The 19500-nt window shown below is 39.5% G+C and overlaps 1 protein-coding gene across 1 annotated transcript in view; it reads left to right on the top strand.

The window, feature by feature from the left end:
- Positions 1-19500, top strand: part of ARHGAP15 (Rho GTPase activating protein 15) — a 330335-nt gene that overhangs the window by 238110 nt on the left and 72725 nt on the right. The window lies entirely within an intron of this gene.

Genomic DNA, 19500 nt, shown 5'->3' with positions numbered 1-19500 from the left:
TGAAAGATTGACAGCACGGGAAACTGGAGTCCTCCATTTATCCACACTTCATTTCTAATATCTGGCTTCAACAGCAGATTGTAACCATAGAAAGGCTATAGACTCTGGGTGAAATGGCACTCCCTTTTGGATCCAGTTTTATAAAAGAAAACAATTATTCACAGAATGCTTGTCTTTATTCTTTATTGAACATTTCAAAGTCTCCATGAATACTCATTTGCATGTGACAGCTAATGCTGCATCTTGTATTGGCCAGTAAGAGGCATGATTGCACTAAATTGGAAGCAGCAGGCACAGGTTTTCTTTTAAGAATGGGGGTGGGGGTAGCCATCCACTCGTACTGTTCTCAAGTCTTCAGTCAAAACGATTTTAGAACAGTTGCAAGTCTAGTTACTGGGATAATAAATCCCAAATTAACTGAATATGCAGATTTCCCTTCCATTAGGTTACACTCTTTAAGTTGACATACCCTTCACTTCATCTTTTGTTAACAACCCCAACTTTTAAAGCAATCGAGAAGTGGAGAATTGAAAATACTAAACTTGTACTTCAGGAGTGAAAAATGAAGACAGTATCATTCCCCAAACTGATATTATTATTTCTTTTCCCTCTCTTTCTTTTCTGATAAACCTAGATAAATACACTCACTCACCCTGCATAATTTTTCCAAATGATCTTGTTATCTGAATGACACACAGGATAGCAGGATCCCAGCAAGGCAGAAAGGCTGCTGCCGGCAATGCTTACAATAAAAATCTATGTACACGACAGCAACAGAAAATATTTATTTGGTAGCACATTCCTATTGCCTTTTGAAATGCATGCAGTTTCGACTCAGAAGCACTAGAAGATATTGAGATAAATACTTCTATGGTTTCTATGTAATCCCTTTGAAAATTATCTGGAATATAATGGGGACAAAAGCAGCTCCTTGAAAACTACCCGAAACTCACTCTTTTCTTAAATGTAATCTCCCAGCAAAATAAGAGAGCGTAGGAACTAGCTGCTTATAAAAGTGAGGAGATTAAGAAAAACACCTTGAAAAGGTTTCCTATAGAAAGCAGCGTATCATCACCATTCATTTCCAAAAAGTTAAAATTGAAAGTTGCTTTTTTTTTCCTCCTGTTTCTCGACAGCCATAAGGCTTTCATACTTTTCGTTAGAAAGCCCTAAAATGCTATATGAACTGTAGCTAAAACATCAGAAAGTTTTTCATGCATGCAGTTTAACAACAAGATTACCTGCAGTACGTTTTTTTTCCAGCAAGAAAACTATGTAAAACCATTGCATTCCAGTAACAGACAGGACTTACTTTGTAAGATGGATTTCAAAAGATCTGGAGGCTTCTGTTCCTTATAAAACTATGCCAAAGACTATTTAAGTGGCCAGTAATATAAACATTATGCTACTAAGACTGAACAGTTTATCACATAAATATAATTGTCTTCTTTTAGAAGAATAATAAAAGCCAAATCCATATGTTACACATTATTTAAAATTGTTTTCTGCAAGATGTATTAATCCCAGCGAAGAAGCAATTCTTCTACTATAGGAGTATAGCAGCAGTTTTATTTTATTACATTGTCATTGTTTAATTTGTTTGTTCCCGGTAGTAGTTTCACAGATTTTTATGAACTGTTACTTTTATGGAAAGTCAAGTTACAAATGATGGACGCTGTTTGCTTTCAGGAAAAGAAAGGGCATGAAGGTAGATAATGTATTTATTTATTTACTTACTGTACTCAACTTTTTAAAAAATCCCTCAATTCTTAGCAGAAGCTAAAATAACTTGTGGTTTTTAGACCCAGGAGGCACATATTTTGATATTGCTCCTCAGCAACACTGCTAGCTCTGCAGTCTATTCAAATTTGGGAGTAGAATTTAAAGCTCGGATAAACAACGTGTGGTAGCAATGGCTGTGCAGAGCTTAGTTTATCTTTACGGAAATGTGATTTTTGCAGCTAAATGTCATTTAGTGTATTTGTTTTTATGAATTTGAGCTGAATGCTATAGCAAGAACTTAATTGCTGAAAAACTCACAGTTCCACTTTGGACTAAGTTATTTTCCATCAATTAAAAAAATAACTGGGGTTTTTTTTGCTAGGTAATGTAAGGCTTAATTTTGAATTTTTCTGTTCTAGAATTTAAAATTATTAACTGTCATGTGTGAACCTGAACTCTAGATTACTCATAGTGCAACTTAATGACAAGATGAGACTTAAAATAACTTTGAGACAAAAAGCAGCTCTCGAAAACTGACTGTTTAAATGCAACACGGAAAAAGGGCTTAAGCTGCTGAAATATTTTGGGCATGTTCACATCTGTAAATGAGGCTGAAATATCTGGCCTATTTAAACATGAACAAATGAAAAAAATATTTTCATTTAAAAAAATTAATTATAGCAGCCCCACCAATAAAACAGCATTTGTTAGGCACCTAAAAAGTAAATGTAAGAGAAAGTACATAATGCCAAGTATATGAAGTATTTAAACTAGAATATGAATAAAAATCAAAGTACAAGAAAAATTAAAAAAATATGTTAATATTCCTTTTTGTTTCATAGTTAACTCATTGTTATCAGATATGCAAAATGTGAGAGAGGCTTTCTGAACTCGGATACATAATGATTGGTTGTAAGAGCTGAAAGAAATTTCTCTGTGCTAGAAAATGCACATTGTCTGCTTTCTTTTAACCAGAGTCTTCATCAGCTGGAATACCACCAAGTTTCTTATTTGCTGTCCATATCCCAATAGGAAGTACATTGCCATTGCTTGTTGGGATCATGATCAGATCCTACAGACAGTTATTCTCTGATTTTTTTTTTTTTTTTTTTTTTTTAATTTTTTAAGGGGTTATGATTTGAGCATTGCTTTGACCAAAGTTAGTCCCCAGCAAAGCTCAATCTCATGTTTGCTCTGTGCTGTACCTCTTTTAGTCTGGATTAAGATATCTTTTACCTAAGGAAAAAAAAAACCAAAACACAAAATCACTGTTTTTCCTTTTTTCCTTTTAATCCTGGTATACACTCTCAAGCTGGATAATGTGATAGGCATTAATACATATATGTATATATATATTTGTATAGACAAACAAGTCTGTGTTTAAATAGATGCTAACTCTGGATATCTGAGGCTTAACGTTGCCTCTCTCCGTGGGCTCTTGTGTCAGTTCATCTCTTTGTGCCTCTGTTTCTCACTGCACCTTTTGTCTGCCTTAAATGCTTAGATTATAAACTTTTTCTCACTCTCACTATGTGCTTTTAGAATGACACAATGGGGCATGGATCTTATTAGGGCATCTTGTCACTACTGTGGTTGTAATAATCCAGATGGTGATACTACCACTATTATTAATAATAATAATAATAAAAGTATTAAACTACCACCACCAATAAAAACAATAATAATCATCATTATGCTATTTTTCCCAAGAAGAATAATCATAGCCCTGGCTGTGCAGCCTTTTTATTGCAAACTCTATAGAAAGTCAGTAAAAGTTTTAATCAATGAAGTTTTAAGGAAGTATTTATTTATTTAGATTTTGACATTAAAAAAATCACATTTATGTGCTGCAGTTTTGAAACTCATCTTGTTAGTTCTAACATGGCCATGAAAAATCTAACTCATTGTTTCACATTATCATATATATTGGCCTAGACATATATGTGTGAGGTTTCTTGTTTGTTTTGGTTTTTTGCTGTCAAGGAAATTACAGCAACACATTTTTATTTCCTTTGTCTGTGTGACAGAGTGGGATACGCTCAGGTCAAATGTTGAACTCCATTTTATATTATAAATACATTTTAGATTAGGGCATACTTTTTGCATATGTAAGCAAGATTATTAGGAGGTATTCCAGTCGCTCTTCAGCCTGAGAATAGTTGTTGACACTTCATTAAAGAATATCTGGGATATTTTTAACCTAGATCAGTTCAGAGACCCAGTTTATACCGCAGCCTCGGTTGTGTAGGTGCAATTCAGGGGACATTGAAGCGCAGCCGGGCAACTCAAAATGAGTGGGTAGGGCTGGGCAAGAGCGTTTTTAACAGGCGTTGAGTACCGAAGGCGGCATCTTGTCGATCACTGTGCTGAAACCATCCAAACAACTGCCCGAGACTCTTAAATGTAATTGTCTCCTGATTAACCATCCCCTTCCTGAGGAACAATAGAGCCTACAGGGGAACCGGGGGGGCAACAGGCAAACGTGGCGGTGGTGGAGCACAGGGAGAAAATAAGACGGGCTGGGGCTGGAAAGGGTGTTTCTGGAGGGACTTGCCATCATTAGATATAGGAAAATCGTATTTTTTTGGGGGGGGAAGCAGAAAGGCGCTGCCTGGTCGGGTACATCACGAAGCCGGGGAGGAAGAGGAGCTGAGCAGGGCAAGGGTGCACCCAGGAGTTTTTGCAAATAATCCCAGCTCTGGTGCTTCTGAAGAGCGAAACGGTTAGGACATTGCTGGGCTAAGCTTGTATTTCAGTCCTGCCAGCCAGGTCTCACTGGGGAAGCGGTGGCGGAGCCAGGGCTCGTGTCCGGGAGCACCCTGGGAGAGGTGGGGGAGGCAGGGCTGGGGAAGAGCCAAAACCCAAGAGGAACAGTGGGGCAGGAGGGATGGGGATGCGAGGGCGTTGCGGAGATCACGGTTTGGAAAATGAATAAACTTGGCCCAAATTCATTTGACTTCAAGCACCAGCCTCGGATCTCCTCCCAATAGGCGGGTGCTAGAGCAGGAGAAGCTGCATCCGAGAGTACCCATCGGTAAAAAGGAGGGTGCTATATTTGAAATCCCTTCTGCCTCTGCTTGATCCACTGGTAGGCTTTGCTTAGGAGGAAAAAACTCACATTTCACAAGCACACTGCTGATTTACTCTCTGAGGGCCAGAGTTCAAATTTTATTCAAGTCAGATACCAAAACTTTGGATATGTCTCTTAATTTTGCGGACCCTGAATAACTTTCAAAACTGGACTTAACATTTCCGAAGAACAGACTTTCTCAGTATATTCTCTGTACCTTCTTAGCCTGGCAGGAGGTACAATGAGAACTATCATTCTTGTATTAATTTGGCATTTTTGCTTTAAAGCAGATTCTGTGAGTGGGAGAGGGAAGGTGGAATTTAGATACTTCAGAATTATTTGGCTCCGCATCTATTTATTCCACAAATAGATAATATTTCAGTGAAATCATTGAGATTTTACTTTTTTAAAACTCTCTTGCCTGTCTTTACCAACTCCCATTTAAAAATAACCCACTGGCTTTAAAACAGATGTGATCCTCTGTGCTCCTGAATGCCACCTGAATACTTCTGAGCTTCTCAAATCACGTTAAAGCCCTTGTACATCCAGAAGGCACTGGATGTCACCAAACTTGTCCAGCATCTGGCAAGACCGGTGCTTAGTTCTTTGCGGCATGAGACTAAACTCACAGTGATGGTGATGGGATGGGATGCGTCCTCTCCCAAACCGCTGTATCCACGGAGGGAAGGGGTTGGGGCTGAGAGGTGAGATGGGATGGGATGAAGGAGGACTGCCCCACGTGCATCTCACAGCTCTCACACACCTACCGCATCTTCTGTCACACATGTCCTTATCCCTGTCCTAGAATTCTGTGAGTGCTTTGCAGTCTGCCATGTTCTGTGGGTTTAGACAAAATATGGAACCAATTCCCAAAGGCAGGATACCTGATAAAATAAAATTGCAGGAAACATTTAATATGAAGGAGAAACATCGGCAGCGATAGAAATATGGGGATTTGGGGTTTTTGTTTGGCTTGGGGTTTTTTTTAATAGCTTCATAAGTATCTGTTCCCAAGGAAAATAATTCCCAAAAGCAAAATGGTAAGGAAGCTGATTCATTTGCCATGGTGTCAAGTTTGTTCCTGGACTGAAGGATTTCCCATGTACTTAGCAAGTGAGAGAAGTCTGATTAAGGCTAAGAATCTCTTGTTTAATTAAGCTTCTCTATATCCCTTGAGGGCAAGCACTGTCTTCATTTTACATATAGGTAAACTGCACCATAGAGAGGTAAGAGGCAATTCTTTTTCCCTGAGCAGAGCATGCAAGCGAAGGACAAGGCATCTCAGCAGGTTCTGGAGGAAATCCTCCCCTTCTTCAGCTTTGTGGCACCAATACCTCCTCGTGCACATGGTAGACCTGCAAATGCTATATTCCCTTTCAAATTTGGGGTGCGTGGTCCCTGCGTGTGGTTGTGTCTGGTGCAGGTAGGGGATGTGGATCCCAGCTGTAGGTGTTTGGTATCCTTCTCCAGGCTGCTTCCAGAGCTCCCCTCAATCTGCTTTGGAGATGATCACAAACGAGCAGTTGGGATTGTACAGGCTGTCGGCAGTGGAGCAGGGAGGAAATCCCTAAATCACCTTTGCTCTCCCCAGGAGAAATCTTCATTTCTTCTAATGAAATTAACAATCCCACTTGCAATTTCTAAGGGCATCTTTGAGGCCCTCACGCTTTAAAGCTCTGCTGAGATGGAGGTGGTATGTTTTCTTGCCAGGTACAAGCAGTAGAAAAAGTGTGTTCACTACAAGAGATTTTTTTTTTTTTTTTTAATTCTTATCAACCACATACTACGTTAGTCCAGAAGAAAGATAGCCACCTTCAACCACATTGCTTCGTGGAATCGTAGGGCTACCATTCAGCATGATGTTGTAAAGTAATGCTAGCATGGTAGTATGCTAGGTTATTGCAGAATATATGGTAATGAGTGTGAGCTCCTCAGGTGCAAGGTCGCACCAAGTCCAGTGGAAGTTGTCATGTTGCTATCTGCAAGAACAGAGTTCTATCTCTTTTTTTCTCTCATGTTTAATATAACTTTAGCTACTACACAGAAATAAATTTTGTTAGTAAACCTGCATAATACTGTATCAAAATTATGATAAAATTATTGGAAGTATTTGACATTATCATCTTTTCTTTCTTTGATACCAGTATTTTTTGTAGACTTCTTATACAGACTGAACTAATTATTGTACCATATAATCCTGTGCCATCAAATAGACTAACACATTAGCTATTTCTCTCTCTCAATCTCTTCATGCTTTCTTTCTCTGTGAATCACATCAGTGACAGCAGTTAAGTAAATCAAAGTTTATAAGACTGGGGGAAAAATTGTCATATGCTACACACAAAACCAGCTACTGTATTTCAAAGTTTTGGTTGAAGTAACAATATCAAAGGATCTCTGTCATATGGGAATCTTTTTCTCTCACATTCCTGCACTATATACTATTAAAAGGCTTTAGTAAGTGAAGCGCAGTAAACCCAAAGTGCCGGTTTACTACTGGTAAAAAAAAAAAAAAGGCAAAATAGTAACAGAGACAAACCAAAACCAAATGAATCCTTCCTGGGGATCTGCCTCGTGTGTGTGCATGTGAGTGTGTTTGTGCTTTGCTTTTCTTCCCCCTTTCCGATAACAATGTTGAAAAAGCAAAAAGTATTAGTGCAGAAATGCTCTAATTATTTTCAAGTTTTCTGATCAGCTCCCTATACCAGCAAAAGAAAACTTTTCAAACCTATCTTACCAGTTGATTCAGGTAGTTTCTTTTCTGAACATTTGCCAGGTGTTCTTTAAGGAGAAGTGGAGTAAAATTCTGTTGCTGTTTATTTTTTTTGCATAAGTTTCAGATGAAGAAAGTCTTTGGCTTTACTCTTCAGGGTCAGCATTTTAATTTGGGGGAGCAGAGGATGGGTAATTTAAATTACTTCCCCCCCCCCCCCCCCAGAAGAAAATGCTCCTTCACAAATGGCCTTTGCTTTTTCTCCTTAGTCAATAAATCATGAGAGGCCCCAACCTAGTAAACCTGCCTTGGACTGATGCTTTATAAGCACTTTAGAGTAGTAATTAATCAACGTGCCACTCTTCAGCACAGAACATAAGTAATAGGGAGCGAGGCAGGTAATGTTTTCTATAACAAGATAATGGCAGAGCGGTGCCCGTGCTGGAGGCTGCCTGCAAACCCACCTTGCGCACAGGCCGACATCTTCCTGGGGTTTTCTTTTCCATCATAAAGTGCAACACGACCAAAGCCTGGACCTGGTGGCTCCTTCCATTCCCCCTTGCCATTTAACGGGGCGTTTAATAGCGGCAGTCCTCCGCTGTGATGGGGGGGTTGCTTTGCTTTACCTTCACCGCCGCAAGGTCTGGAGCGGTTTGCTCTGCTCCTCAAAAACCTCCGTTCTGCAGGGACGAGCACACGTGTGAAAGTTTGCAGAACGCCTATGTTGTTTTGTTCGCGCACAAATACGAATTAGCCTGGCTTGATTGAGGTATTCTTCTTCCTTGGTAGTGGCTTTCTACCTATATGAGGGAAGAGCAGGAATACTTGAGAGTAATTTCTCCCCCAAAGTGAGTAAATTTAGCCTTTAATTAGATCTCTTTCCTTTGTTTATTTGATATTTGTGTGTTTATTTTCTTGGTTGTAAACAGATTACTTGAACGGTGAACTGCAGAGTGAAAATGCAAATATTTATGGAATAATTTACTGGAAACGGAGTATATGTTTTACGCCAACCACTGGCCTCAGTCAATAGGAATATTATCACCTTTTTGGTACATCTCCAATAAAATTGCACCTTTCACCAATATCTGGTTTGATTTAATACTGGAAAAGGAATGCAAAGCTTTTAGGTTTCAGCTATTCTTTACAGTATATTTTCTCATGAAACAATACAAAGAAAGTAGCTCTTGACAAGTCACATTTTTCCATACAGTGATCTCTTGTTAGAGACCTGTGAGACTACTGTAATTTCCTTCCCATTACTTTCAATGAATTCCATGCACGTGAAAGAGAAAATGGATAGTGGAGCCTGAGTTCCTGTGCTACCCACTGTGTAGGTACCGAAAGGAGGACGGAGACTTATCGTGGGATTCCTTACATTGCTCTTCTGCTATACATTAGCTTTAATCTTCCACTGAGAAAAATATAGGCATTTATAACAAAAATAATGAGAGTTAGCCCTTTGGAGACTCTATGGTATGGGTCAGATTTACCTTTCGGTATCCTAACGTAAAAAGCTGAGATCAGAGAAGTTACACCAATGTAAAACAGGTGTGCATATGCACATACATATATAGAGAGAGACGTGTATTTCCTTTCGTTTAACAAACATATATAATTCAGACCTTAACTTCTACCAAAATAAACCTTTGTAACTTTAAATTGCTGTTTCTATCAGAGTTTTTACTAGCAGTGGCTCATCCACTGTAGATAAAGAAGTTCACTAGATAACCAACCTCAATGTCTGCACAAAAGAGCTCCTAAGTCTGACCAAGCAAACACCACGACATCCAAGCACTGTAACTTCACAACAGACTTCTCTTCTGCTTAAAAAAAATGTGAGCAACCACAATACATGCATCCATTTCGTGTGAATCACATGCACGGTTTTAGCTCTGACCTAGAATGAATTAACTTCTATTCCCAAAGCTATCCATAAAGTGTTGAGTTATCTGGGGTTAATTTGCCGGAAAAAGGATTTAGAAGCAAGTTAAGTTTGTGTGTCTTGGCGAAATAAGATTTCGTCTCGGTTGTTTATATGTAGGCATCGAAGGAAATCTGGAAGCAACAGGGTATGTGGAGGAAGAGGGAAAGGGTTACAGCCTTGAGTTTCCCGAGAAGCACAGCTTGCAGTTCTGCTGCGGAGAAGGTTTCTCCATCTGGCAAGCCTCCTGGGATGCCAGACTGGAGCAACCAGTTTGCAGGAACTGTACAGGGGGACACCTTTCCTGGCCATCCATCACCACAGCCAGTCCCATACTGGTGCCAGTACTCTTGCTTCTACCCATCAGCCTCCCACCACCAGTCTGCTCTGCGGCGCAAACTGCCTGCGCAGAGGGGCATGCCTGCAGTGGTGGTGGTTGTTAAATCTGTTGAAAACGCAAGGATATAATCTCGGTGGATGCCAAGCAGTGTGGGTCAATGTGTGAACGAGCCCGAGAAAAAACACAGGAGAATTAAAGCGACTGTCAGAGCAACAAAGGGAGTTCCTTGGGCTGCTTCTTGTACAGGCTAAATTAGGTTATGGGAAATGAAGGAATGCACTTTTTGTGTTTTAGTGGAACGTTTCGAAACTCTGCAAAATATGGAGATGGCAGTTACTGTGAATGTATAGTTACAAGCCTTTCCCCCGTTCCACCCCACTTCCCAAACAGAGTTTCCAGTGACATCAGCAATAAAGAAATTTGCTGAAAAATAGTTCTACTTCAAGAAAGAGAACGCTTTAGAAAACTCAGTTGTCTGTTGAGGAGTTGCACGTTATACCTGGAGACGAAATTCTACCACATAGTGTAAAATAGCCTTCCTTTATGGCCAAATTGCAAAGGAGCCTTAACTATAGCATTGCTGATAATGCTTCCATAATGTGTGTGTGTGTGTGTTCTCTGAGGCATTCATTTGGCTGGCACATTGGAAAATGGTTAACACAGTGAATGTGGGGTGTCATTTTTGTAGTGGAGAATGTGTGCCAGAAGAATTCAACTGTAACCACTAAATATTTGCTTAAAAATAATTTTAACCATCTGGACTCCTTTTTTCTTATTATTCTTATTCTTCTTTTGAGGTGGGGTGAGAAGGGAGTATTTTAATAGGAATGATTTGTGGTTACAAAATGAATTTGGTTAATTTGGTTACCACCCCCATTTATATGATGACTACAAATAGTCCCTAACATCTGAAGTTTTAAAGAACCAGCAGATTTTTCTCTCTTGAGCTTCAGAAGCTGGAAACGAACTTACAAAAGACAATAAATTGTTCTTGATGGAATAAATAGTTTGTGGGGTTGCTATTGTTCCTCTTGACAATACACTAACATGTGCTAATAGAGGAAGAATTGAAGAGCTTGCGTAGTACAGGCTCTTCTGCCAGGCTAAATTTTTCCACTTTGGAGCGGGAATCAGGTTCCCTGCTTGCAGGGTAGGGAAAACGCGGTGCTGGGATTCCCGGGAGCCAGCACCTGCTGCCCACCCGCTCCGGCGCTGGGAGAATTTTGGGGTGCCTTCTGCGGCGAGCTCGGCAGAAACAGCGTGTGCTTTGGAGGAAACCTGTCTCGAGACGAGCCTTACCAGAGTTTTTGTTTCAGAGACGGGATGCCTGAGATCGTTTTCCTCGGCCAGAATAAGGATGCTTGCTAAAAGCAGGGTTGGAATAAGAGTTTTCCTGTCTCTGATACTTAAAGGGATTTTTTTTTCGCGTGCGTGTCTTTCTTAAGAACATACACCTTGTTTTTTAAATAGTCAGAGTTCAGTGACGGACTTCTTGGTTCTGAATCCACTTAAATATAGTTGGTAGATGTACATGTTTCTGTGTTCTCTGTGTCTTGCCTTAGCATATTAAATGAATGTTTTATGGAGCCTGCTACAAATACATCTGTTTGTTAAAAGATTTTTATCATACTTTGAAATGCCTGAGTCTTAGCAGCTACCTTTGAACACTAACGATACACTAATAAGTGTGCACGGGAGGTAAAATAAACTGAGAAAATAGGTAAACTTGCATGTAGTGTTCTTGCTTTAGTAGCTCTCGGAGATACTTTTCCTCTGTTTACTCATACACTGCAGCACTGGTTTCATCCAACTCATTGTACATTAGGAACAATTTAGTATCATTTCATTTAAAATATGCAAGCTTTATATCGAGAGTAAATGTGTAGCCACAAGGTAAAAGTAAAAAAATATATTAGTCTCATCATTAAAAAAAGCCTTTAAAGTTTCCATTATCCATTATGTCAGGTAGCAAATATCTTCTCAATGTAACTCCAGACATTAAATCTGTCAAGAGGCATGCAGTAAAATAAATGTCTGGGATACCTTCATAAACAAAAATCTTATTTCCATAATTCATACAGCTGGCTGGCATTTATTGGCACGTCAGGTGCAATGGGGACATTTCAGGAACATTAACATGTACAGCATCATTTGTCAACAAAGCAACAATGTAAGCAAATCGTTCAGAACTCATACAGATTTACAGCTTTCTCTGCCAGCTGCTAATTACGGTGTGCTCTGCCTATTTGGTATGGTCTTTTTTATTGGAAAATGACAAAGGGGTTATGGTATCCCAGTTTGGAATATAGATGCGCTTTTAGTAATAATATGAGTGGTAATATGACTACACAGCCTGGAGTTTTGATCTAGTTGCACTAGTCTTATAATTGACTGGTTTTGATTGATGAAGGACAAAGAGAAATTCACAGTGATATTTACTTACTGATAGAAGTAACCTCTGCAAACAAAGAAGTAATAAAATATCAGAGAGCAAAAAGAAGTATCTTTGCTTTAATATTGTTTTTTTCCCACTGAACATGACAGGGAAAATTCAATCCCCACTGAAAACCTGATCTGTTTATTGAGCAATGTTTAGCAAGCCCTATACGTTACAAACTGGCAAATACCCTTTGAACGTTGTTGATAAATACGAATTAAACTTTCAGCATTTTAAACAATGCAAAGGTTAAATAAAAGCCGACAAGACCATCTGTAAGGGCCAAAATATGTGCTAATTATCTGCTTTCAACATCCTCTCTGTCTGTCTGTCTGTATTTCTCTCCCTTTATTTGTTTGAGCGTGTGTGTTTATGAATGTATGTGTTTTTGCAAGTTAATGACAGCAAGTCAGTTCCACTTTTTATTTCCAAGCTTTGGCCAGTTTGCATTTCAATCTCATAAAAATATAATTAGTAGAGCTTTATGCTTCAGATGTATAAATTAAATATGCTTTCATAATTATTATACCTGTTATTCAGCCAAAGGTAAGAGGATTCTATTAGCTAAATACATATTTAGACACCTAATAAAATTCCTTATTCAGTTCTATTTCTTAGTTTCAGTTCATGAACAGTAACCACTATTCTGAGTTAAGATCTTGACCATTTAATTTTTAAGAAAAAAAGTAATTAGACCATATTATGGATTAATCCCTTGCCAATTTTCATTTTTTAAATCAAAGTAATTTTAGACTTGGGAACTACATAATTTTATGCAAAGAAAGTATGTTTTGCCAACCTTATTAAAATCTTTAAAGACCATATTTTCTATAGGCTTCCAAAAATTATCCCACAAAAATGTGTGGGTGCACCCATCTGTACACATGAATGGACAACTAGGAGCATAATTATCCAGTTTTGCACGTGCAAATGTAGGAGTTTAAGCGCAAATTAGCTGACCCCCAGGTTCTGCTGGTGCATTTTTTGCGAGCTGATTAGCAACATTTCCTTGAATTCCATAATATAGGTTAAAATCCCCAAAGATTTTTAGAGACAATAATAACTTTGCTGTAAAATGTCTGAGATTACTAAAGTAATTTAAAATGTTACTGATGCAACCGTAAAATGAAGTGTAGCTTAGTGCCAGTATTTGGGTGTTATTTTGGTTATAACGACTGTATGATTCTTTCAATATAATAAACTCTATTGGCTCCGGCTCCGGAGCGATTACTGTCTGCCACTGCTTCTCCAGCAGCGAAATGCACGTGTTCCTAAAGGAAAAGCTACTGCACCAGGATTATAAAAAAATTGACCATCAATGTAAGTTTGTATGAGCAATCACAGCCGCTTCCGAATAGAAGTTATTTTGTATTAGAAGCAATTTACCCATCTGGAAGAACAAAGATATTTGCAAATGTTGAAGTGACTGACTTCTAGCAGATGCTTAAAGAAAGTTAAAAACCCAACTACTTCTGAGGTGCCTGGCCTCGATTTCAGATCAGGAAATGTAAAATATGATGAAGAGCTCTTCCAAACGATGAAGAAGCTCACCGGCACCTTGGCTTTGTGCTCCCTACCTGCTGATGCTCTCCCCCACCGCCGCCCCGGCAGGCTCATTGCCCACACAGCTGCACAGCAGTTTTCTAGGAAAGGGGAGCGGTTGGAAAGCTTCTTGAATGAGACATGGAAATTCGTAGCTGCAGCGCCTCGATATTATATAGCGTGACAGTTCTGGGAGAGCAGGCTGGCTGGGAAAGGGTGAGCTATGGGGGATGAACCTCGGTAGGGGCTTTCGGGGGTGAAGGAAGAAGTCGGAAGTGAGAAGAAAGGATGAGATGTGGGCGTTTGAGGGGACATGACTTTCTTGGATGGGGGGTTAAATTGTGTCTTCATGCTGCTATAGGGGCTTAGGGACAATGAGGAAATAAATATTTAACGCGAAGCTTAAAAAATAAGGTTTATGACCCCTGGAATTCACAGTTATACCCCCAATACGGTACCCAAATGCGACAACGCTACTGACAGTCCTGATAGACCAAGACCAAATAATGGAAAAATAACTTCATACTGTAATTCGAGATTGCCTGAATTTACTTTATTTGTGAATTTTTTCCATTTGTGTTCGTGTCTTTGCACATTTGAAGAGGAAGTTTAGGCATTCCTTGATCCATAGAGATTGCTTTTCTTCCTGCTCCCTTTGATTCCACTTGCCTAATAATAATGGGCATTATCTTATATCCATATTTAATTTTATTATGTCACTAGCATTGCAAGAAAAGGATGTTCTTTTCAAACATTGTAATGCATTTAGTATTTCACTAGTCATCAGTTAAATCAATTTTTCCCTTTATTGGATCTGAATTATAAATCAACTAGTCATTGTATGGGATACTGTATATGAATGTACAGTATATCATTATGATGTATCCTATAATAATGTCTCTTAGACATGAAAACTAAAGATGGTGGTTTAAAGTGCTGAGAGAGAAAAAATTGGAAACATCTGTTAGTAGGAAGTAGAGAAGACTTTTCATTAAAGTTTGTCAAGTGTATTTGATAGGAAGAACACACTGGGCCGTATTCTGCCGCCCCTTACATACATCCACCCCAGTATCCAGCGTGTTTTTTCTGTCTCATGTAGAAAAGCCAATATTATCGGAGACACTAAAAAGGCAGCTCTCTGCTTTGGGAAAGGCAAAGTACAGCAGCTCAAGAAATCCGAGACCCGGGGCAAAGCAAGGATTCACAAGTTTTATGGAAAAAGGGATAGAGCATATTACAATACAGTCAGTGTCTTGGTCTTCGTCTTTGCAGGGGTAATGACAGCTGCGTTGCTCTTATATTGAGTATGTCAGCAAGCTCGTGTGAAAGAAGTGGTGTGGAACAGTCTGGGGTAAAAGCTCTTTTATTTCTAATTAGCCACTACATGCAAGAAGAAGAAGAAGCCTTAAAAATGAAAAAAAAAATTAAAAAAAAAATTAGCAAGTCAAAGATAAGGTATTTGGAGGCATCTAGTTAGCAGATTTCACCACCCAAGGTACTGTGGACCAACCAGCTGGAAAAAAACAGAGGAAAAAATGGCTAAAAACTTCCAGGATGTTTTAGCTTAATCATACAGAAATCCATTTAAGCAGACATCAGTGTCTACTTAAGGAAGCTCAACAAAGGCCAATTTAGACATACCCAGGGCCAGCACTCTGTGGTGTTGCCCGCAGTAGGGATTTTGGCTGTGCCGAGCTGATGGGTTACTGCTCCATATCTACAAACCCCGCTCGCGTGCAAACCCCGCACCACCTCGCAGCCTTGTCCTGGGGCTGCAGGAGCTATTGCGGGCGCTGGGAAGAAAACACAATAGTTATGCTCCTCTGATTCACGTTATCTTTTTTTTTTGTGTGCTACCAAAGGCAGGTATGCACGCGGGCCCGTGTGTGTTTTCCGCTTTGTAACTGCTTAAGCGCAACGCGAAATACCTTCTGTATCCCTTGGAAGAGCGCGGTAAGCTGCAGCGGAGACCGCTCACGCCTCCTCCTGCAGGTGTAACAGCTTAAAAGCCAATACCTCGCCTTGCCTTTGCAATCTTTTCCCGTTTCTTCCTGCGCTAAGCTGTCTCTGAGCCCCGTCGTTTCCATGATGGTATCCAGAACTATAAAATCAGCTATAGCAGTTGCAGGGCCCAGCGCGAATTACCCCCCGAGTCAATAGAAAACAGAATATTGCTTATTGATTTGGTCTAGCCTGTTGTGTAGTCGATGGAGAACAAACTAATACAAATAAAATGAATCAATTGGAAGCTGGCTGTGGGCCTCAATGAGTCATATGAAGTAGGTTTCTGATATCCTTTATCATCACGCACAGCCAGTGAAACAAGAGTGCTACTGTCTTCTGCTGGCGCAGAGAGTTACCTCAGGCTATTCTGAAAAATGCTTTTTTCTTATTTTTAGACCTGAATCAGCCCATGCTAGCAAATGTATTCTTGTGAATACAGATCCTACTTTGTTGTAATGCCCATGGGAAGGCGGTAGTGTAACCTGTTTGGATGCAGCTGCAGACCACCTGTAGAGAAAGTCAAATTAGGGAGAGACCCCACTGTTCTTTGCATTAATGCTTTTTGTGTTGTGGCTTGACTCCCCCCACCCTCCCCCTTCGTTGCATCTTTCTCAACTGGGGAGATAGAGAGCACATTTTAAGACCTTCTGTCCCTTTAAGGCATCTTGTGATTGAAAGAAGATTTGAAAGACTGTAAAAACTCCCCAGTCACCAATGAGTGATGGTGTGCAAGGAGTCTTAACACTTTTCGGATGACTTTTCCTCCTGGTCTTCTTGCAGGTTTGGGGGGGGGGGGTCATTCTGTGCTTAAAGGGCACATTTATATCTCCCTCAAGTAATCTGCATGTTAGGTGAATCTTCCAAGTTTTGAACGAAAAAAAGGGGTTGTCAAGAATTAAAGCCCTAACTCGCCGCACTTTTTGTTCCATTGTTTCTAAATAAAAGACTTGACAAACAAAAGAAAATGGAAGAAGTCTAAGTGCAGTGCCTGCCTATCCGGCATACCCCCACGAAAACCTGTATGGTCCCACTTAATGACACTGGAATTCCCTTTGCATACAGATTTGTCAGAGTTCAGGACAGAGGGGTAGTTAGGTATGTAAACCAACTGCTTTGAGGAGATTATGTGTCCCTGGTATGAGAAGTAGTTTTAGTTAGTTCTCCCGTTATCTCAGTTACGACTGCTTAACACTCCTGGTATTTGTAGCATCTCAGTAGATTAGGCTTTTACTCATTTACCAGGTAGTATTTTGTTGCATAATGATGCGATGTTCTACCTTATGTCATATAAAAACTGCTTGTAATGAAAATTTCATGTCATTACTTCTTTGCAACCCCATTTCTTCGCAGATGAATCCCACTGTTTTACTAATCGTTGACGTACTAGTTAACACAGGCAGAGTTTGTAGATGGAGGTAATGTCATCAAGCGTCGCCTCATTTTAAATTCCTTCCTCTCAGTGGTGGTATCAATGTTCGCTGCAAAGACACTGATGATACTGAATTTAATTGGTATTTATGTGTAGGGTCATGTGTACTCTCCAAGAAGTTTCTGTGTAACTTTTCCCTAATTGAAATTAGATTGAAGTGTTGCTGTGTACACTGCGACTTAATGGTGACAACGTTGAGCCAGCTTCGAAGCTCAGATGCATGGCACGCATCCCAAGAAATCTGCTATGATGCTCCCACATACATCTATGCATATTTTTATGGTACAAGAGACATAAGGTGTGGAAAAGGAGCAGTCTCTTTAAGGGGGATGTGGCAACCCTATCTGCCAGTCATCTTGCCTCTGCTGTTCTATTCCTTTTACAGCCATCCTGCCTTTCTGGTATCTATAACATCTTTACATACGTGTTTAATGACTGCCCAGCTATTAAAATGCATGGGGAAGTGAGAGGCTGGGAGAGTGATGGACCAGTAGCACCAGTCCTCCATAGAAACGCCTTTTGCCCCATTTAGGGCTGGATTGCTCGCTGATGAATGGCCATCTTATATTCTAGATAACATAATACACGACCGACGCGGTCTGCAAACCATTTTGGGAGTTGGTCTGAAGCTCAGAGCTGCCGTGCAATGCGAGGGCCCGGTGCTGGCGTTGGCTATAATGAGATCTCGCCGCGAAATACCTGCAGAGTTTTATTTTGACTCCACGCAAGGGCAGACCGATGCCCCCTCTCCTCCACAATGCACACGCAGGGTCTGGAAAAGCAACTTCTCACTGGTAGAAGTGTTTTGACTGGGAGCTTAATTTATAGCGGCTCATAGAATCGCAATGTGTAATAAGCAATGTCCTTGAACATTTTTCATGCGCTTCTAAGTGACTCTCTTTAAAAAGCATTGGTTTCCCCTGTAAAAATCATTAAACTTTTTAAGGAAGAAATAGTAGTCTAGGTTAGTAATCATCGCAGTGCTTTAAATACTAGTGGATAATTAGCGACATGAATAAATTAAATACATTTCAGGTATAATAGCAAAGCTGAGGAAAATCACCAAATATTAGCAAAGCTCCAAAACCTAACTACTTTGTGTTGCATGCTGTTTTAATGACTGCGATTTAAAAATGTGCATAATTCCAAAGAGATCACATGTTTCACATAATAAAAATTACTGTGACATAAAATATATATTTTCTTAAAAAGTACTTGTAATATCAAAAGGACTGTGAAGTATTAGCCATTTAATACAAATTTATCTTTTCTTGCAGATGATTACATTTTCATTTTAATTGCTCACATTTCCCGTTCTGATCTTAATGTTTTATAGTAGGCAAGACATGCCACAAAGAAAAAAAAAAAAAAAAAAAGATTTTATTTGTTAGTTAACAGTCTTCAGAAGTCCTAATTTGGCCAATGTGTTCTGCTGCAAAGTCTTGGAATGCCGTCTTGCAATTTCAAAAGTGATCTTATTTGGCTTCCCAGAAACTATTATGCCTGGAGGATGCCATGAGAACAAGGGCTGCCTTGTTAACAAGTAGAAAACTCTCAAAAAACAAGATAGGATCCTGATATAAATCATAATTTAGATGCACAGAGCTATGTTCACAACCACAGTAATGTAATTCATTTACATCTAGTTATTACTTATCTCCACCCGAACTACTAAGTTCAGGAATGCAGCTGCCTTGTGCCTTGTGACTCGTGGGGGTTAGGGAAGAATGACATCACCAAGTTTAAGCACATTACCATGCTGACATAGTGGCACCTTGTTTTCCCTTCCGCGGATAGAGCGAGGATTGTGTGCTACCCCCCATTCTTCCAAAGAATACCTTTTTTCCCCTTTCAAGCAGCTGCTATATGAAGGGTTGCAAATGTCACTTCAACTAATGATGAATGATGCTTGACCCTTGGACCTGTTACTATGAATTTTATGCAATGCTAAATTAATATGAAAGATCTCTGCTAGAAGACTTCAGCTATTATGCATGCAGCATAAATGATATGTTAAACAATCCAAATTTTTTTCTCATAACCATGGTAAAATGCAGAGCTGCTTTAACGTTTTGATGTGTATTTCCACTTAAGATTAGTATCTTTTTGTTCTAAAAATATTTTTGGTAAGCAAATCAGTTTGCAAAAAACATTGTCAAAAGGGCAACTACCCCACATGTCTTTGTTGTTCACGTTTGCATATAATTAATTATGTAAAGCAATAGTTAGTGGGAGCTTAACAATTAGTAGAATCTGTCAAATAGTCACACGGAAATTACTAACTAATTGAACTACTGGTCTTTTATTGTTTCAGGAAGC

The sequence above is a fragment of the Haliaeetus albicilla genome, chromosome 4, assembly GCF_947461875.1.
Source record: "Haliaeetus albicilla chromosome 4, bHalAlb1.1, whole genome shotgun sequence".
NCBI lineage: Eukaryota > Metazoa > Chordata > Aves > Accipitriformes > Accipitridae > Haliaeetus > Haliaeetus albicilla.
The sequence above is the reverse complement of the archived record's forward strand: the minus strand, read 5'-3'. Positions and strand labels throughout refer to the sequence as shown.